This window comes from Heterodontus francisci, chromosome 17 (assembly GCF_036365525.1).
Source record: "Heterodontus francisci isolate sHetFra1 chromosome 17, sHetFra1.hap1, whole genome shotgun sequence".
Lineage (NCBI taxonomy): Eukaryota > Metazoa > Chordata > Chondrichthyes > Heterodontiformes > Heterodontidae > Heterodontus > Heterodontus francisci.
In genome coordinates, this window is record NC_090387.1 from 17,572,459 (window position 1) to 17,594,894 (window position 22,436).

Genomic DNA, 22,436 nt, shown 5'->3' on the forward strand with positions numbered 1-22,436 from the left:
GTGAGATTCTCTTTTGTTGGAGATGGTCATTGCCTGGAACTTGTGTGGCACATTTTACTTGTCACTTATCAGCCCAAGCCTGAATGATGACCAGGTCTTGCTGCATGCGTGCACGGACTGCTTCAGTATCTGGGGAGTTGCGAGTGGTACTGAACACTGTGCAATCATCAGTGAACATCCCACTTCTGATCTTATTTTGGAGGGAAGGTTATTGATGAAGCAGCTGAAGATGATTGGGCCTAGGACACTACCCTGAGGAACTCCTACAGTGATGTCCTGGGGCTGAGATGGTTGGCCTCTGACAACCACACTCATCTTCCCTTGTGCTAGGTATGACTCCAACCAGGAGAGAGTTTTCCCCTGATTCCTCTTGACTTCAATTTTGCTAGGGCTCCTGGTGTTACACTCATAACAACCAGATAATCTGTTTATTGATTTTAAACTGAGGGATAAATGTTGCCCAGGGCACCAGGAAGAACTCATCTGTTCTTCTTTGAATAGTGCTGTGGAATTTTTTGCGTCCACCGGAGAGGGTAGACAGGGCCTCAGTTTGATGTCTCATCCAAAAGACAGCACCACTGACAGTACAGCACTCTCTCACTACTGCACTGGAGTGTCAGCCTGGGTTATATGCTCAAGCCTCTGTAGTAGGACTTGAACCCACAACCTTCAGAGTCAGAGCCAAGAGAGCTACCACTGAGCCACATGCAGTACACTCAACCTTCTGCTCTTGGGTGTACTTGGCGGACTGCCTCCAGTTTGGGTTTAACAGTTTCTTATCCTCTTGCTGATAATTAATGTCACTACTCTATTACTGAAGGAACATACTGCAGCATTCCTGTCTGCTGGCTCATGGGAAGAGCTATTTATTTTAAGAATTGTTGCAAATATGAGTATTAAATTTCACTTTGGGCAATTTTCCACCCAATTGAGTGCCTGTTGTGCACCCGTCAGATTTTTGTTACCACTGATGTCGCGCGTAGGCAACTGATCTACTTCTGCCAGTTTTTAGCCCATGCCCAAAGTTAAAATTACCCCCACAAGGAGTTATCGCTCGGTGTAAATGTACTAACTAACTTTAGTTAGGCATTCTTGGCACTGCGCTTGTGGAATTGCCAGGGTCTGAAAATAAAATACTCCTACATTGCAACAGTGACTACACGTCATAAGTATTTAATTGGCTGTAAAGCACTTTGGGATGTCCTGAGATTGTCAAAGGCGTTATATAAATGCAAGTTCTTTTTTTAAAATGGGGAACTGGAGTGGCAGTAATGCTGATTTTTACTTTGACATGAAGATATTCATATTTTGTTTTTTATGACAATGCACAATGGTGATGTAGACCATTAGACTGTTGATGTGTGATTTTCAAAGCTGTTTTCAGTTTGTTTCCTCACTTGAAGTGGATGTCCCTTTATTACTGTGCTGTAACTGGGGAGGGAGCCCATGTTAGAGAAGTGACATTAATAATCAGTAAGAGGAGAACAGGCTGCAAAATCCAGACTGGAGGCAGCCAGCCAAGAATATGCAAAAACACAAAGTTGAGCTTCCTGTACCCATCATTGCAACACAAGTTTGTGTCTACTTTTTTTAAACAATGATTCAAGTTGCCAATGTTATTTAATTTTTATTTCCAGTACGAAGCAATAAAGAGTCAAAAGACTTTTGGTGATAATATGTTCAAATGTGATTCCTCTATATACTATTATATTATTATTAAGGCCCTACCAAATTCACATCTGTAAAAAATACGTCACAGACCGTGAAATCTTGGGTCCTCCATGAAATCAACCATTTTGCAAACTTTGCGTGTTTTACTGATTGACACAAGGCTCAACTTGATGATTGGTAGATGAGGCAGGGCTTCCAGTGCAGTTTTGAGAGAAGCAGTTTCAAATGTTGGCAGACAAGTGAGAATGCCAGAATGAGCCAATCAAAAATGGTCACAGCCATTACTGCAACACATTGAGTGAAAGAAAAAAAGCCAATTTCTGCATGCCGATGGTGGAATACGGTTTTGTTAGATCAAACACGGTGGACAATGGTTCAGCACCACTTAGAATCCGAAAGCCATCGCAGTAGAAAGAGAGCATCCAACAGGCACTGCTGGAAAACAAATATGCAAAAAAAAAGCAGCGATTTCATTTCTATTGAAGAGGTCGACAGAAAGCTCAGAAAATTGTAATTTGGTTATATGAAACTTGTGGATGCTTTTGCAAGTGCTAACGTACCACGTGATCACCTAAAGTTGTGGCTATTCATTCAACGTAATGTGCAAAATGGTGGTCGCTTGCCAAGTGCAAATAAATTACGACAGGACTATCTACTGAAGGCTTTTCTACACATTGTGAGATGACGTCTCAGATTAACGCATGTGAGTCTTTTTTAGTTATTTGTGATGAGTCCACCGATGAGCAAGACAACTATGTCCTGCATCTTTTATTTGATTTTATGTCTGGTAAGGCCAAAGATGTACAGTCAGGAAAGCTAACAGCAGTGCTCACAGACTACATCCACTTAGAAGCTGTTAATTACACCACAGTTTCCCGATCAAAACCATTTTGAAATACGGTGCAGATTGCAACAAAGTGTCTGTTTTCATTAGTGACTCTGCAACTTACATGATAAAAATCTGTGCTCCAAGGTGTAATGCCTAATGCTGTCCATATTACATGTAATGCACATATAATTTCTCTTGTCAGCGAGCTGCAGAAAAGTGAATTTGATAAAGTTGATAAACTGGTCAGCTATATTAAAAAGATCTTAAAACAGTGTCGTAGTTGTAAGCTTCGATACAGGCAACACATTGCAAATGCGTCTGCAATTGGGGAACAAAACATTGTCCCTCTTCCAGAGCCAGTAATTACATGCTGGAATTCTTGGTTTTGGACAGGTTACCTGAAATAATACTCAGACTTCATCTCAGAAGAGCTCTCACTGACACTGAAAACACAGGTTTCAACAGACATTGTAACCCTTCTAAATTATGCTCAGCTTAATGAGGAGGTTCAGTTTGTTGCCAAGAATGCTACACGACTGTTGGATTTAATCAATGGGTGGATTGTTCTGGGCTGACGCACAGACAAATGAACAACACTCTGATGATGCTGAATTAAATGCCTGTGTTCAAAGGTGTTTCCTTGCACAGCAAAACAGATCAAACAATATTTCTGGAAGTGGGGAAGAGCCAAGCAGTGAAGAAAAAATGGCTCAGAGGTTTCAACAAAATTCTGTGGCATTCCTGAAAGTTGTGTACATCTTTGACCCTGCACAGATGCGCCTGTTGATGGTGGCGGGGTCATTGAATATTTTTAAGGCGGAGGTAGATAGATTCTTGTTAGGAAAAGGAATCAAAGATTATCGGGGGTAGATGGGAGTGTGGAATTCCAGACAGAAACAAATCAGCCATGATCTTATTAAATGGCGGAGCAGGCTCAACAGGCTGAATGGCCTACTTCTGCTCCTAATTCATGTGGTATGGTATGGTATGGATTTAAACTTGTTTGATGCAATTCCTGGTTTTGACAAGAACTGCAGCCTGGAGATTCCTGCTTATAAAAGCATTGCAAAAGAAACAGATTGTACTTTGCCTGTGCTGCAGTTTTGGAACTCTGTGGAATGCAGAAACCCCCACTTTGCAAGGCTAGCATGGTGCTGTCTGACAATTCCAACAAACTCTGTGGATGCGGAGAGAGCTGTGTCTAAACAGGGACGGGTGTTAACAGCTCAGAGACAGGGAATGAAGGAAGAGACAGTTGTAGGTTGCTCCATGCTCACATTCAACCACTAACTTCAGCGAATTAAGGATGTGACCTGTTTATAGTCATCTTTTTACAATAGTTTTTGAGTATACAATAAATGCCATTTGAAACCAGAAACCTCCCTTGTCTTTTTTTGCTTAAAAAGATCAATTTCATGGTTTGTGTAGACACTGTGAAATTTACGATTTAAATAAGTGAAATTGTGAAATTCACGATTCTTAAAATGCTGTGACCATAAAAGTTGTAAAATTTGACTGTTAATTTGGCAGGGCTCTAATTATTGTAGAGCTGTTAAGGGAGAAATTAATCCTCATTGTACTCGTTTTGCAGACACCTGAAAGACATCTGATTTGATATTGTGCTGGGCTGTTTTCAGGTATCCCTGGTAGCTGCACAAACCGCTCTTGGGTCTGTTACACATGGACATGAGGGGCCTAATAGATGCTTCGGATTCCCTTTGTGAAATTGGATTTCGATGAGTGGAGCAGGCTCATATTTTAAAGTTTGTCACTGTTTAGCCAGGAAGAGCACAATTAACTCACCTGCTGCCCCACCCCAACCCCACTGACTCCTCTCCCCCTCCACCGACTCCCCTATTCCCCCTCTGACTGAAACCGCCTGCACCCCTCAACCCCCCCCCCCGCACCGACTGCATTCCCCCCACTCACCCCATCGACTCCACTCCCCCACCAACTCTCCCCCCCCCGCCCCCACAAACTGCACCCCTTCTGATCAACTCCATTTTCCCCACCCAATCCACCCCCACGCCTACCCCCACACTGACTCTACTGCTGGCAGCTCACATAGATATTTAGATGGAGCCTGAGGTTAAATTTCAGGCTGCACTCAGGACTAGGCGAGAATGAGTAGACTAGGCCTATATTCCCTGGAGTTTAGAAGAATGAGAGGTGATCTAATTGAAGCATATAAAATTCATAAGACACTTAACAGGATAGATGCTGAGAAAATGTTTCCCCTGGCTGGGGAATCTAGAACACCAGAATAAGAGGTTAGCCATTTAGGACTGAGATGAGGTGAAAGTTCGTCACTCAAAGGGCTATGAATCTTAGGAATTCTCTGTCCTAGAGAGTGGTGAATACTCAGTTGTTGCGTTTATTCAAGACAGAGGTCGATCGACTTTTGGGAATTCAGGGTGACAGGCTCACGTAAGGAACAGTTATGAACTAAGTTGAACCAGAACAATTATGAACTGTAAAAATTAACTGATGATCTAAACTACAAAAAAATGAACACACTTTTACTGCAGACAAGATAGAGTAAGAGGTCAGATGACCTCTCCTGTACTGCAAATATACCACATGACTGTTGGAGATTAAACCATCATCAGGTCTGGACTTGTCCTGGGGAACGCACATTAAAATGCTAAACAGCCCATTCAATGTTAAATGGCTCACATGTTCAAGAATTGGGTTAACAAAGGCCTTTGCAGATGGGGAGACTCCGTATTCAAAGCCAAGATATAACACCACTTTATCAAGATAAGCCACATTCAAACCCCATTGTGTAACAAAGGCCACACGTTGAAAGACATCGTATGAAACACCAGGAGAGAGAATCTATGGGCACCTGACCGAAACCAAGCCTGATAAGGTTTTTTCTTAAAAAGAGCACTCTGAAAGACAGAGACAGGAAAGTCAGCCAGGAAGCTTAGAAATCCATTCCAGCCAAGAAGGGAACACTGCCTATAGCATCTTTTAACCAAGGAGACAGAGACTGTAAGGTGATCTTGAAAACTCCCCACCTGAGAAATTGTAACAGGATTCTCACCACCAACCTTGACTGAATCTTAACCAGAGGAGTCTGCAGTACTCCAGTGAACCAAGAAAAGGAAAACCAGGCCTTGCACCACTGTTAAAACATTCCTCCCGGAAAACCAAGTGAGCTCATTTTACAACAATTGGACTTAAATGCATGTAATCCTCTAATCTCTATCTCTTCTTGTGTAAGTGCTTATGTGAGTGGGTGAGGTTGTGAATATTTTCAGATATTGTTTAATAAATAATTCCTCATTCTTTTAATGCTACAGAAAACCTGGCATTTGTCTGTTTATTTGACCACTAAAACACTCAGGGACTAAAACAATAGTTTTAAAAACACTGTCTACAGTCAGTGGAGAGGTGAAAAGTGGAAGTCACTCACACTATCTCCCCCTGTCCGTAATAAGGGATATAGGGAAAGTGCGTGCAGGTGCAGTTGAGGTAGAAGATCAGCCATGATCTTGTTGAATGGCAGAGCAGACTCAAAATGCCAAATGACCTACTCCAACGACTAGTTCTTATGTTCTCATATTCTTAAGCTCACAGTGGAGGCACACGCTGTGGCTGTCTTCATGCCCCGGACCAGGCACTGACAAATTTCGACCCCATTAACTTCAGTTAAACTTGCAGAAAGAAAAATCTGGTACAATTGCATTGTATTCATTCCCTATTATTAACAACATTAATTCTAGGCTTGCCTTTTAAGAACAGAAAGTGTTTCAATTAGCAAGAGATTAATTAATATTTAAAAGTGGAAAATACAGATTAATGCTTTGCATAACCCATCATCAGAATACAATTCAATTTCATTTCCTACTTACCTCCGGATATCAATGTACTCTGTTGGGACTTCAACGTCCATCACCAAGAACGGCTCGGTAGCAACACTAATGACTGAGTTGTTTGAGCCCTGTAGTTATAGCTGCCAGACTGGGCTTGCAGCAGGTGTTAATAGATCCGACAGAAGGGAAGAACCTACTTGACCTCATCCTCGTTAATCTACTTGTCGCAGATGCATCTGTCCATGACAGTATTGGTAGGAGTGGCCACGCACCGTCTTATGTAGAAAAAGTTGCATTTTCACATTGAGGACACCCTCCATTGTGTCGTGTGGCACCAGCGTTGTGATAAATGGGATACATTCAGAATAGATCTAGTAGCTCAAAACTGGGCATCCATGAGGTGCCATGGGCTGTCAACAGCAGCAAAGTTCTATTCCACAACAATCTCTAACCTTATGGCCCAACATATCCCTCATTCGACCATTATCATCAAACCAGGCAACAACCCTGGTTCAATAAAGAATATGTCAAGAACAGCAACTGGTATACATTGGAGGGGAATTTTCCAGATTTTCTTCTAACTTGTCTGCAAATTATCCTTCTCCTAGTGGACTGTGTCGCTAATGGGTGGGGAAGGGGTGCAGGAGGGAGTGTCAGATGGAAGTCATGGTGTGCAGAAGGAACAAGATCTCATTATGTTGAATGACATGGATCAGGTAAGCCCAGAACATCCCACCCCAGTGCAAATCTGGTGTGAATACAAACATTGGTGCTGCCTGTGATAATAAGTGGCCACTGTTGAAATGGGCCTTCAACATAACTTGAGATGAGATCAGTCATCTCCAGGCGCTAAAAAAACAAGGCTTGCTTATCAGTACTGACTTTTCCCACCCGAGACTCTGAGCAGCGCGTTTCTTGAATTTGCACCTTTTCGTGTTAGAAAGCTTGCAAGTTTGCATATTATCAAAACCCGCCAAAAGCTCAGCAGCAGAGCCTGCTTGACGCTCGATTAATATCAAAGGCTCAGTGAAGCCACAGCAGAGGCAGAGACCCAAGTCTAGCAGCCACGATGGAAAATGTAGATCCCTCACTTATACCACATGAACTGATAAGTAGCGAGGTATGGCAGTCCTACAGTAAGAAGTGGTTCAAATATCGGGCTGACTTTTACAGACCCCCCCTCCCCCCCCCCGACGTCGGAGGTCATGGCTGGAAAATGCCTCCGGCAGAGGCCTGACATGGACCTCGAGGACAGGAAGGCCTGGCCTGATATTGCTGGCGGCAGCGAGGCCTCGTGGAAGTTCCCCTGCCGCTCGGTGACCAGACACTCCTTAACATATTTAAATACATTTAAAATTAATAAATTCATCAGACCTGCGCCTTTGCCTTCTGTCCTGCTGTGTTATTAGTGCCGGTGGCCGGCACTCCCGTGCCTTCGGATCACCGTCTGGGGGTGGCATCAAAGTAATGTCATTGGTGCAGAGGATTGTGGGAAGGGGTAAAGTGTAAAGTTTATGAACTTTGAGGGCGGGGAGGGGGGAGATCAGGTGTACAAGGTAAGTGTTTTGATGGGGGAGAGGGCAGGTAATTAATTCCATGGTTATGGGGGGTGGGTGGGAGAGGGGCAAGAAACATTTATTTATTTTTGCACAATCAATTTTACATCAATGGGCTGGATTTAAAAGCCCCTCCGCTGTCGAGAACATTGGCAGGGGGGCAATGAAGATCAGTGTGGCAGAGGCCCGCCATCGACCCCAACAGCGGCAGGCCCCGTGCCGATCTCGGCTGCGGCGGTGAGGCCTCGTGGCAGCTGCCCCGCCGCTTGGCGACGGGACCCCCATTTCAATGTGTAAATTAAACTTTACATACCTGATTTAATGAGGGTCCCGCTGTCTCCTGAATCGCCGCACTAACCTTCATTCGGGTGGCTGACAGTCACGCACCTTCGAATCCCCGTTTGGGAAAATCTGGCGCAACACCTGTGGGGAGGGGGAAGGAGGATATTTTCTCTCTGCGAGGGTGGGGTGAGCGGGGTAACATTTCTGCAGATTGCTTGGGGGTGGTGATGGAAAGGGGTAAAGGGCAAAGTTGGCGAACTTTGGCGGGGAAGGGTCAAATTCTTAATAAACAATTTCCGGATGAGAAAAGGGCAGGGATATTTTGAAATGCCATTGGTGGGGGGGGGGGGGGGGGGCGGGGGGGCACGGGTGGGAAAATGAATTTAAAGGTAATCTATTTCTGTTTTTTGGTAATTGAATTGACCTGGTCCTTTAATTTTTAAATCTCCGTTGAGAGCTGCAAGCCCTTTAAAAATGGCGCCAACACATTGGCGCCAGATGCTGTTGCCAGCAACAGCTCACCCACCACCTCCACGTCAACGTGGGGGGGTGGGCACCGCGGCCATGAAAATCGCTGCGGCTCCGTGACATGATGCCCATGCAGGCGGGGTGCATTTTTTTAATGTCCACCCCTACTTTGGCAGCGGACTCTTAAAATGCAGCCCAATATATCTTTAAATATTTAAATTGAAATATAGATATCAAAGCCCTTTAAAAACGCCTTTGCAGAGGCGCTGACACCATTGCCAGTGACTGGCCACCCACCCTTTAATGTCATCGGGGTGGGCGGGCCATCCCCAGCTATTTAAATGAGCCGCCACGTTTATTATTGCGGCAGCTCCGTGGCTTGCGGTACAAACGGGCAGACCGCCATTGTTTACGTCCACCGCTGTAATCGGCGGTGGAAGTATAAATTTTAGCCTCTATTTCTGCTTATTTAATCTCAGATCAATCTATTAGATAATATGAATAGAAAACATGAAGTTGAACAGTTAGGAATGGAAGAAATTGGCACTTAAGTCTTAACATATGGAGTAAAGTTAGGCAGTAGGCACTGCAAACTAATGTTAGAAGATTTTTTTGAACCACATCAATATATGGAGTGGAAATGAGCAGAATCCATCTTATGTGGAGAATAGATTTTATCTGTTTCATGATTAGCTGTTGCATGACTGCAGTTTAATAGGTTCATGTGCATCCTCCAAACTTGAGAAAGAAAGACTTGCATTTGTATAGTGCCTTCCTTGATCTCAGAATGTCCCAAAGTGCTTTACTGCCAATGACTACCAACTTTTGAAGTGTAGTCACTGCTGTAATGTAGAAAATGCAGCAGCCAAATTGCAAACAGCAAGCTCCCACAAATAACAATGTGACAATGACCAGATAGTCTGTTTTCTGTTGTTGATTGAGGGATAAATATTGGCCAGGACACCAGGATATAACTTCCATGCTCTTCTTTGAAATGGTATCTTTTACATCCACCCAAGACAGGACCTCGGTTCAACATTTCATCCGAAAGACGGCACCTCCAACAGTGCAGCACTCCCTCAGTACTGCACTGGAGTGTCAGCCTAGATTTTTGTGCTCAAGTCTCTGGAGTGGAACCTGAACCCACAACTTTCTGACTCAGAGGTGAGAGTGTTACCCACTGAGACACAGCAGACACTGTTGAGTGCATGGTCATCAGTGAATAAAGGGGCTCAAGTGAGAATAGCAAGTGATGATGCAAGAGCAAAAATATGTTCCTCAGATGGCCACATGACTGCCATCAATGATTTCTCTTTATTGAATTTTGAAACAAATTGAGGCAATGAACACAATTGCCTTGTGATGATTATTCATTTGGGAGGGAGGGAGGCAGCTCATGCCCCATGGTGCTGCCATTTGCTAAAGCTCACAAGTTAATTGCATCTGCAATTCTCTCATGTTTTTCAGATGTTAGTGCATTCAAGCATGCAGTCTCGTGTTTACGCCGAGGTGTTTGCTTGGTGACAGCTGAGCTATCTGATATGTAAGTCAAATGCCAAAACCACTCAAAATCCATTCAATGATCTACAAGCCTGTGAATCCCGCTGTAGCTGCCTGAAAGATGAAATTGATTGTAACATGTTTATGTGCTGAGTGTGAAAAGGTTGTTTTGATCATGGCTTCTAGGAGTTGGCTTGGAACACTATAAATACTGCCTTATTTTCTTCTTCGGTTCACTTGCCTCAACCATTTAGTCCCAATGGTGCAGCAGTGTGATAGGACGTCATGGAGTAATAAAGTGCCCATGTTAGATTCATCAAAGTCTCAGTTAAAAGGTTCAGAAAAGGACTTAAAATGTATACAGATTGATGTTTTTGAGCAAGTTTAAATTGTGTAACTCAGGCTATGTACTTCCGATTATCAGCTGTGTTTCTTTTGCATCTGTGTAATTACAAATCTTGTCAATAAGTTGGTCAACAGATTTTAGCCCAAATAATGAGGTTTGATATTGTGATGTTTCCCCCATTAGAGGGACAGAAGTGAAGATGCTATTTATTTATCTACACTGCTTTACAACATTTGCTCTCTCTGTAAAATTAAATGTCAAGAAAAGCAAATAAAACCTGTTGCTCACAAAAAAGACCATTGTAGGACAAAGGAACGTAGGAACAGGTGTAGGACATTTAGCCCTTCAAATCTGTTCTACCATTCAATGAGATCATGACTGATCTGCAATCTAACTCCACATAGTTGCCTTTGCCCCATCTCCAACAATATCTTTGGTTGACAAAAAAATCTATCAATCTTAGTTTTAAAATTAACAATTGATCTTGCATCAATTGCCATTTGGGGAAGAGAGTTCCAAAGTTTTACCACCTTTTGCGTGTGGAAGTGTTTCCTGATTTCACTCCTGATTTTTAGACTATGCCCCCTAGTCCTAGACTCCCCAACCAGTCAATCAAATCACCTTTTAACCTTCTAATTTGCAGGGGATACAACCCTAGTTAGTGTAATCTCTCCCTGAAATTTGACCCTTGGAGCCCAGGTATCATTCTAGTAAATCTGCGCTGTACTCCCTTCAAGACCAATAATACCTTCCTAAGATGTGCTGCCCTGAACTGTTCATAGTACACCAGGTGTGGTCTAACCACTGCCTTGTATTGCTGTAGCATAACTTCTATCCCCCTTGTATTCTAGTCCATAGATATAAAGGCCAGCATTCCATTCACCTTTTTGATTATTTTCTGTAATTGTTCATTATTTCCAAGTGTCTTTGGACCTCCACTGTTTCTAGCTTTTCGCCATTTAGAAAATACCCTCTTCTATCCTTTTTAGGTCCAAGGTAGACCTCACATTTGCTGAGGTTGAAATCCATTTGCCAAAGTTTTGCCCATTTGCTTAATCTATCAATACCTCATTGTAATTTTAAGCTTCCATGTACACTGCTTACAATGCCGCCTATCTTTGTGTCATTGGCAAACTTGGATATGTGCTTTCTATTCCATCATACGAACACAAGAATTAGGAGCAGAAGTGGACCATTCAGCCCCTGCTCCACCATTCAATAAGATCATGGCTGATCCGCTTGTGTCGCGAATTCCACAATTCCGTCTACCCCTGATAACCTTTGATTCCTTGCCCAACAAGAATCTATCTACCTCTCCCTTAAAAGTATTCAATGTCCCTGCCTCCACCACCTTCCAAGGCAGAGAGTTCCAAAGTCGCACAACCCTCTGAGAGAAAAAGTTGTTAATAAGTATGGTGGATAGATGAGACTCCAACAGAGATTCTTGTGGACACTACGAGTCACATTCTACAATTAGAGTACCTGCCCATTATCCTTACTGTCTGTGTCCTGCCACTCAGCCAATTTCCTAACCAAGTCAATAATTTGCCTTCAATTCCATTGTGAAGATTAAAGATAGAACACTGCCCAGGTCCTAAGGGATGTTGATGTTTGCGAAAATGATAATGCCACTTTGTATGTGCAGTGATAATAGCATGGCCTATAAATTCGGCCATGTGCTGGGGTGGTGGGGTAGGTAGGGGGGGGGTTGGTGTGGTGGGTTGGAGCAGAGTGGTAGTGAGTGGTGTTGGGGGGTGGGTGGGGAATAGGGTGGAGGGAATGATCCCTGTACCTGACTGGTGAGATCTGAGGTGCCTCTGATACTGGGCCTTAGACCATCTGGTAATGAAGCCAGCGAGGTGCGACAGTCCATTGGCAAAAAAGTAGAGGGAAATCTTACATGCTGATGGGTTTTGAAGTTTAATACAAATCAGTACACTGTTCCTTTACAAATCATTGCCCATCTATCTCAACCCTTTTTTGACTTATGCCATCTTTGTGTCCATTATATTAGAAGCTCAATTCCTCTGTGAGGTTATCAATATTTTATTCAGAGAATAGCCTGATACTCATTCATATTTCTTTTTAAATAAAATCTTAAATCACTGTTGTGTTAACTTTTATTCTTGTTTTTTTTCTAACAATTTCCTTTGCTCATCTTTACTTGAAGGAAATAACTTCTTGTTGGGTTGTGGTTCCATCGGCATTTGTTATCCTCAGGCTCACTCATCCAGGTAGTATTTAGTCATGTTTGAGTCTTAATGTTGAGAGTTGGTAAGAGATTCAGTCACAGAGGAGATCACAGCTGAGCCTGGTCTTACCCATAAGTACACACTTCCAGCATGAGTCACTTGTTATGACCAGGTGAGGAAGGGGTCTCAGGCTCCCCTTTCACCCCTTCTCTGGTTTGACCGCAACAGGGTTTATTCTTTTAACACAGTAATTTAACTTAACACCTCAGTGAGCACTTGCTCCTGTTCCTCTAATATAATTGCAAATCAACCAATCAGACAGGTTTTCTTGAGTTTAAACAAGACAGATGTAAGTTCATTAACCTTATCATTCTAAACTGGTTAAAATTGCTAAAATGCGCGACGCATAAAATTGCTAAAATGCACGACGAGAGGCACACACACACACACAAATAGATTACAGAGGAGAGTTCGGAGGTTGGAGTAGTGTCCTTAATAAAAATGGAATTTAAATACTGAAGTTTAGTCCCAGAGTCCTTAGTTGAAGTTGTAGTCCTGAAGTCCTTGCTGGGCCACACATGGCTCGGGCTTGATTCTTAGATTCCAGAAGGCAGAAGAGGGGCTTTATCCATGTCACCTGGTTGCTGGCTGTGCTGGGCTGTAGGTTTGCAGCTGAGGCTTCACTGTAACTTTAGTGGAGAGAGGGAGAGAGAGAGAGATTGCAGCTCTCTTGCTGGCTTACCGCTAGTCTCCTTAGAGTCATAGAGACATACAGCATAGAAACAGGCCCTTTGGCCCACCGTGTCCATGCCGACCATAATGTCTATCTGCCTAATCCCACCTGCCTGCATTAATTCCATATCCCTCTATGCCTTGCTCATTCAAGTACCTGTCCAGATGCCTCATAAATGTTGCTATTGTTCCTGCCTCCACCACCTCCTCAGGCAGCTCCTTCCAGATACCCACTATTCTTTGTGTGAAAAATTTACCCCTTTCATCCCCTTTAAACCTCCTCCCTCTCACCTTAAATCTATGCCCTCTAGTTTTAGTCACCCCTACCATGGGAAACAGTCTCTGGCTATCTACCCTATCTATACCTCTCATAATTTTATATACCTCTATCATGCCCCCTCTCAGCCTCCTTCGCTCCAGGGAAAACAGACCCAGCCTATCCAATCTCTCTTTATAACTCAAGGCCTCCAAACCAGGCAACATCCTTGTGAAGCTTTTCTGCACCCTCTCTAGCTTAATCACATCTTTCCTGTAGTGCGGCGACCAGAACTGCACACAGCACTCCAAATGCGACCTAACCAACATTATGTACAACTGTAACATGACATCCCAACTCTTGTACTCAATGCCTCGGCTGATGAAGGCAAGCATGCCATATGCCTTCTTCACCACCCTGTCTACCTGTGTTGCCACTTTCAGGGAACTATGTACTTGCACCCCAAGGTCTCGCTGCTCAACAACACTCCCCAGGGCCCTGCCATTCACTGTATATGTCTTGCCCTGGTTTAACTTCCCAAAATGCATCACTTCACACTTGTCTGTGTTAAATTCCATTTGCCACTCCCTTGCCCACTTTCCCAGTTGATCGATATCCTGTTGTAACCTTAGACAACCTTCTTCACTGTCCACTATACCACCAATTTTGGTGTCATCTGCAAACTTACTAATCATGCCCCTTACATTCACGTCCAAGTCATTAATATATATGACAAACAACAGAGGGCCAGCACCGATCCCTGCGGCACACCACTGGTCACTGGCCTCCAATCTGAAAAACAACCCTCCACTACCACCCGCTGCCTCCTATCACCAAGCCAATTTTGTATCCAATTTGCCAGCTCACCCTGGATCCCATGTGTTCTAACCTTCTGGACCAGCCTACCATGCGGGACCTTGTCAAAGGCCTTGCTAAAGTCCATGTAGACAACGTCCATCGCCCTGCCCTCGTCAATCCTCTTGGTCACCTCTTCGAAAAACTCAATCAAATTCGTGAGACATGATTTCCCACGCACAAAGCCATGCTGACTATCCCTAATCAGACCATGCCTTTCCAGATGCATATAAATCCTGTCTCTCAGAATCCCTTTCAATAACTTTCCCACCACTGATGTAAGGCTCACCGGCGTGTAGATCCCTGGCATATCCCTGCTGCCCTTCTTAAATAAAGGCGCAACATTAGCTATCCTCCAGTCTTCCGGTACTAGTGAGGCACAATTCACAAACTCCCAGAATTACACAAGCAGTCTTGTGATGTGACCACCTCTTTGTTTAAAATAGCATCATCTGGAATGATCTTTGAAATTCAAGGCTGTTCAGACATACTTGGTAGGGGGGTTTGGCTCTTTCACAGTCAATGGGTGTCGATGGCTTTTGATGACCATTTTGGGTAATTTAATCAGACAGCACCCCATTGTTCTGGCTAGAATGGGTAATCACCACTGTCTCCAACCGGCCTTTGGCTTCTCACGTGCAAATTTTGTGTGGTTATCTTGGGTCATTGAGGCTAGTGATTTTCTCTTTGCAGCTGCCCTAGTTGACAGTACCTAGTTGAGGGATCAAACCTAGAACCTTACCTGGTCTCAACTTTTCTTCGCTTACAGAGTACAGTTATTCAGTTGGAATAATCAGTTATTGCAAAATCTAATTTAAAGTTGTATCTTTATTTTTTCCCTTTGTAGATACAGCTTTGGCCAATAAATCCATTTGACTTGCATGTTTAAAAAGTTGTCAGTTTTGTTCAACATTTTCACCACTGGATCAGAAGTTTTGAACTTATCATCCTGGCCAGGGGTCGGCAACCTTCTTTACCTGAAGAGCCTTTGAAAAAAATTTGGTGAAAATAAAAACTATTGGGAGCTGCAAGACGAAATTTCAGCATTTCTAAATCTAATATTTGGCGAATTGCCAAGTGTCTCTGGTAGAATGTGTCTTTTGCATATATAATACATAAAATACAGATATTGAATTATTGTATCAATAGAAAAAAGAAATGAAAATAGACCTAACTGCGAATTATTATGTTTTTTTGACTTTTTAACTATAATTTTGTCAGTAGAGTTACCTTTAGAACAAATTATAACTTAAGATGCATAGAATTAAGACAATTTTTTCAGCCATTGAATCTCACGACACTAAAAACTCCTGATAACACATTCAGAATAATTAATCGTCTCAGCTATAGAATCATAGAAAGTTTAATGCACACAAAGAGGCCACTTGGCCTGTCGTGTCTGTGCCGGCCTAAAAACGATCCACCCATTCTAATCCCACCTTCCAGCATTTGGTCCGTAGCCCTGCAGATTATGGCACTTGAGGTGCATATCCAAACCCCTTTTGAATGAGTTAAGGGTTTCTGCCTCAACTACCTTTTCAGACAGTGAGTTCCAGACCATCACCACCCTCTGGGTGAAAAAGTTTTTCCTCATCTCCCCTCTAATTTTTCTACCAATCACTTTAAATCTATGCCCCCTCGTCATTGACTTCTCTGCTGAGGTGAATAGGCCCTTCACCTCCACTCTATCCAGGCCCCTCAAAATTTTGTACATTTCAATAGATCTCCTCTCAGCCTTCTCTGTTCCAAGGAGAACAACCCCAGCCCATCCAATCTTTCCTCATAGCTGCATTTTCCCATTGCCAGTCCCTGGCAACATCCTCATAAATCTCCTCTGTACCCTCTCCAGTGCAATTACATCCTTTCTGTCATGAAGTGACCAGAACTGCACACAGTACTCAAGTTGTGGCCTAACCAATGAGTTATACAGTTCCAGCATAACCTCCCTGCTCTTATATTCTATAATCTTGACTAACAAAGGGAAGGATTCACTATGCCTTCTTAACCACCTTATCGACCTGTCCTACTACCTTCAGGCATCTGCGGACATTCACTCCAAGGTCCCTCACTTCCTCTACACTTCTCAGTATTTTCCCATTAATCGTGTATTCCTTTGCCTTGTTTGACCTCCCCAAATGCATCAGCTCACATTTCTCCAAGTTGAATTCCATTTGTCACTTTTCTGCCCATCTGACCAGTCCATCAATATCTTCCTGCAGCCTACAGCTATCCTCCTCGCTATTTACCACATGGCCAATCTTTGTGTCATCTGCAAATTTCTTGATCATGCCCCCTACATTTACATCCAAATCATTAATATATACCACAAAAAGCAGGGACCCTGTACTGAGCCCTGCGGAACGCCACTGGAAACAGCCCTCCAGTCGCTAGAACACCCGTCAATGATTACCCTTTGTTTCCTGCCACTGAGCCAATTTTGTATCCACCTTGCTGCATTTCCCTGGATTCCATGGGATTTTATTTTTTTAACTAGTCTGCCATGTCAATAGCCTTGCTAAAATCCATGTAGACCACATCAACTGCACAACCCTCATCTATCTTCCTTGTTACTTCTTCAAAAAATTCGATCAAGTTGGTCAAACAAGATCTTCCCTTAACAAATTCATGCTGACTATCCTTGATTAACCTATGCCTTTCTAAGTGACAGTTTATTCTATCTCTCAGAATAGATTCCAATAATTTGCCCACCACTGAGGTTAGATTAACTGGTCTGCAATTATTCGGTCTAACCCTCGCTTCCTTTTTAAACGGAGGTACATTAGCAGTTCTCCAATCCTCTGGCACCACACCTGTATCTAGTGAGGACAGGAAAATGATGGTCAGGCCTTCTGTTATTTCCTCTCTTGCTTCTTTTAACAGCCTAGGGTACATTTCATCTGGCCCTGGTGATTTATCAACTTTCAAGGATGCTAATCCCATTAATACTTCCTCTCTCCCTATGTTTATCACATCCAATACTTCACACTCTTCCTCTTTAACTACGATATCTGCATCATCCCCCTCTTTTGTGAAGACAGACGCAAAGTATTCATTCAGAACTATACTAAAATTTTCCACCCCTACACATAGGTTACCTATTTAGTCTTTTATTGGCCCTACTCTCTCCTTAGTCATCCTCTTACTCTTAATGTATTGATAAAACATTTTTGGGTTCACCTTGATTTTGCTTGCCAATATTCTTTCATGCCCTCTCTTTGTTTTCCTAATTTCCTTTTTGATCTCGCCCCTCCACTTTCTATATTCCTCTCGGTTTTCTGTAGTATTGAGTGCTCGGTGTTGAAATAAGCTTTCCTTTTCTGCCTTATCTTACCCTGTAAGCTCCTTGACATCCATGGGGCTTTAAATTTGGCTGTCTCACCCTTTTTCTTTCTGGGAACATTTTTACTCTGAACGTCTTGAATCTTGCCTTTGAATGCATCCCACTGCTCTGACACTGATTTACCTTCAAGTAGCTATTTCCAGTCCCTTTTGCTAAATCACTCCTCAGTTTAGTAAAATTGGCCTTGCGCTAAATGAGAACTCTAACTCCTGTTCTATCTCAGTCCTTTTCCATAATTCTGTTAAAACTGACTGAATTATGATCACTATCACTAAAATGCTCTCCCACTGCCACACCTTCCACATGCCCATCTTCATTTCCTAAAACTAAGTCTAAAACTGTGCCCTCCCTTGTTGGACTTGCTACATACTGGCCAAAAAAGTTCTCCTGAATGTACCTCATGAATTCTGCTCCCTCAATTCCTTTCACACTAAAACTATCCCAGTTCATATTGGGGTCGTTAAAATCCCCTACTATTACTGCCCTATTGTTCTTGCACTTCTCAGAGATTTGCCTACATATCTGCTTTTCCATCTCCCTGAATGTTTGGCGGTCTATAATAGACTCCCAGCAGTGTGATTGTCCCTTTTTTGTTCCTTAGCTCAACCAATATGGCCTAATTTGATTAACCTTCCGACACATCATCCCTCCTCACAGCAATTCTTTGTCCAAAATTGCCACTCCCCATCCTTTCTTATTCCCCTCCCTATCGTGTTTGAAAGCCCTGTAGCCAGGAACATTGAGCTGCCATTCCTGTCCCTCCTTGAGCCATGTTTCTGCAATAGCTATGATATCATATTGCCACGTGTCTATCTGTGCCCTCAGCTCATCTGCTTTATTTGCTATACTCCTTGCATTGAAATAGATACCCTTGAGCACTGCCAAACTCTTTTTTTTATTATCTTACCTTTGTTTCCTCTGTCTTCCTGACTCATCCATTAATTTTCTGCCATCCGTTTTCATTTCTGATTTTGTCCCAACTGAGTCTACCCTCAGTTCCCCAGCCCCCTGCCAAACTAGTTTAAACCCTCTCCAACAGCACGAGCAAAACGTCCCGCAAGGAACTCAATCTCGACTCTGTTCAGGTGCAACCCATCCGGCCTGTACAGGTCCCATCTTCCCCAGAGCCGGTCCCAATGTCCCAGGAATCTAAAGCCCTTCCTCCTGCACCATCTTTCTATGCCGCGCATTCATCTGTCTTATCCTTCTATTTCTATACTCACTTGCGCGTGGCACTGGGAGTAATCTGGAGATGACTACTTTTGAGGTCCTGCTTGCTAATTTCTTACCTAGCTCCCTAAATTCTTACTGCAGGACCACATCCCTCTTTCTACCTATGTCGCTGGTGCTGATGTGGACCACGACTGCTGGCTGTTCACCTTCCCCATTCAGGATGCTCTGTAGCCGCTCAGTGATATCCTTGACCCACCGTGCAGGCGCTGGCACCATTTTTAAAGGGCTTCAAGCCCTTCAGGTTAATATAAATTTTTAAAGCATTGCAACAACATATCTCATTGAAATAAAACATGAAAAGATGTGGGCCCTTTCCTAACCCTCGCAATGGTCTTTTTATTGTCCGATCTGATGGAAATGTATCTTGGTCCCAGCACGAGCCTTCCCCCCCAACCTCACCACATTTGCCCTTCAATCTCTTCCCACCATCCCCACAGCCAATAAAAAGTGTTTGTCCCATGCCGCCACCCCCCACTCCCACAACCCCGATCTGAAAATTACACACCTCCCCCCTCCCACGAGTGTCTTGCCTCGGAACTCCATATGGAGTTCCGAAGACGTGGGAGTTGCGGCCCGTGGCCATAAAATCAGCGTGGGACGGCTGCTGTGGTGACAATTCAGCCCATTGTTCCACAGTTGATTTTGAAAGCAGGGCCCCTTTCTTCAAAGACCTTTATGAATGTTAAGAACCAGCACCTTTTCTTTGTAAGGGATTGGTGGCATAGTGGTACTCTCACTGAACTAGTAAGGAGATTTGCAATTATTTTACATAATTTCAACATTGAAATGAAGGCCCCGCCGCTAGGCGACGGAGGGGCCGTACTGAGGTCTCGCCGCCGTCACTAATATGTGGCGGGCCCTTCTTGTTGCGGGCCTCTCCCGCGAGCATTTTGCGGGCCTCCCCATCACGATCCTGCCCAAGGTAACTATGGAGGCTCTAAGGGGAACAAAGTATCCTGAATTTGTAAATATTTTGACTGCAAAGTTGTTAAATGGGAATGTACTCAAGAAATAATCATTATTCAATTACGGAGGCTGCTCTGTGGTAATCCAAAGACACCTAAATATGCTTTGAACGAGCCATGAGCAGTTCACATTTGACGCTGCCCAAATCCAAACAGTTCGACCAAACATCACAGGCTATTCAAATGGTCTGCGACCACAACAAGTACTTCCTCCATGTGTGCGCTCGCTTTCCTGGCAGCTGCCATGACTCCTTCATCCTCCGCCAGTCCAGGCTGTCTCAGATCTTCATTCCAACACCCACAGTAAGTAGATAGATCCTACGGGACAAGGGACATTCTTTGAAGACATTGCTACTCATCCCTCTACAGGTTCACTTGGACAACCACTGAGCAGCCATCAGGCTTCTGAAGATGCGGTTCCAGTGCCTTGATTGGTCGGGTGGCACCCTCCAATACTCTCCTGCAAGGATCTCGACCATTATGGTGGCCTGTTGGGCTTTACATAACATGGCCCTCCAGAGAGGTGTGGTCCTTGAGGATGGCAAGGCCGTCGAAGAAGACTCTGCATTTGGGGAGGAGCAGGAGCAGGAGGCAAGAGAGGAAGAGGAAGAGGAGGCAGAGGGAGATGATACTGAACACAAAGCTGCCCCTTCTACACAATGAGGCAGCCTCCTCCTGCCACCCTCTGGGAAGAGGACCTCCCTCCTCTCCCTCATGGTCTCTAGCATTAGACCCAGATCGGCATCAATGAAGCGACTGGTAGCCCCGACTCGGGTGCCAGGCCTCCAGCACTCCTGTGATATCTTGCTTCCCTCTGGTGCTGTGGAAGGTTTTGCCAGAATCAGCACATTTCTCCCTTAGTAATAGCTGCTATGGGGAGTCTAAATCAGTCCCACACTTCATCTGATCCACCTCTGTACCTGCCCTCATTGGTTCTAACTGGAGACGAAACCTGTCTCCGTTACAATTAAGAGCTTAACTATGAGAAAATTTTAACTTCAGTCAGTTTCCCACTAGAGGCAGGTTTCTGACCTGAAAACAAACCTGGCTGCTGCTTCTTGCCTCTGTGGTGAAAATTCAGCCCATTGTTCCACAGACTGATTTTGAAAGCAGGGCCCATTTTTGCAAAGAACTTTATGAATATTAAGAATCAGCACCTTTTCTTTGCCTGGGGTTGATGGTATAGTGGTACTGTCACTGAAATAGTAATCCAGAGGCCTGGGCTAATTCCCTGGGGCCACAGGTTCAAATCCCACCACAGCAGCTGGTGGAATTTAAATTCAGCTAATTAATTTTTAAAAATCTGGCATTAAAATCTAGTCTCAGTAATGGTGCCATGAAACTATCATCAATTGTTGTAAAAACCCATCTGGTTCACTCATGTCCTTTAGGGAAGGAAATCTGCCATCCTTACCTGGTCTAGCCTACCTGTGACTCCAAACCCATGGCAATGAGGTTGACTTTTAACTGTCCTCTGAAATGGCCTAGCAAACCATTCAGTTGTCAAGAGAAATCAGGCATGAGGAACAAGTGCTGGCCTTGAATAAAAAAAAGTTCAGTTTTGTCTGGCTGTGACACAGGAACAGTGTGCATCAACGTAAATGCTGCAGAGACTACATTGTGATTATTTGTTGAAAGAACAAATTGTCGATTGGTTTCGAGAAAGATTGTATTCAATGAGCTGCAACGTTGATTGCAAAGAAATCAAATTTGACTGATATGTCTAATTAACCAGTTGTGAACTGGCTGTCCAGTCATTTTGTTTATATTGCTTACTGCTGCAAATAATTCTATACATGAATAAATCCACTGAGTAGCTTACCTGTTTTGGAAAGTGTCTGCATGACTGTGCTTAAAGTGATGTGACAGGTCGTGGAATTCCTGGGGTTCATTATTCACCTGGGCCATACTATCCTACACGATAGCATGCATAAAGTCATGTTCCTCTTCATAGGGAACAAGGGCTTTCCTGCTGAAGAGTTTTAGCATTACTCATCAGAAAATAGTATTTGGCGTGTGCTTGAGCTGTAATAATGCTATCCTCTGGAGGTGATGTTAAACCAGAGTTTTATGTTGCTTGTGATTCAAGTGGATGTTAAAGATCCCATGGCAGTATTTAAAGACTCCTACTGTTGTCCTGGTTAATATTCCTCCCTTAGTCAATGGCATCAAAAATAGTTTAACTGTTCATTCTTCTGATCATTATTTATGAGACATTGCTGGCCCAGAATATAGGATGAATTGTGCTTACATTAATCAGAGTTATTGCACTTGAACCCTAAGTAGTGTAACTAACTGCAGTGAACCAATGCAATCGGATATGGCTTAATATAAATGCAAATATTATTATGAAGATGCAACTATAGAATATGAATGCCACTTACATACAG

At 43.5% G+C, this 22,436-nt stretch overlaps 1 long non-coding RNA gene across 1 annotated transcript in view; it reads left to right on the forward strand.

The window, feature by feature from the left end:
• LOC137379154 (uncharacterized) overlaps positions 1–21,647 on the forward strand; it is a 51,065-nt gene extending 29,418 nt beyond the window's left edge. The window contains exons 2-3 of the long non-coding RNA XR_010976747.1: positions 10,095–10,170; positions 15,356–21,647. This is a non-coding gene — a long non-coding RNA (uncharacterized lncRNA). The remainder of the gene's footprint in view (positions 1–10,094; positions 10,171–15,355) is intronic.
• Positions 21,648–22,436: the final 789 nt, after the last annotated feature.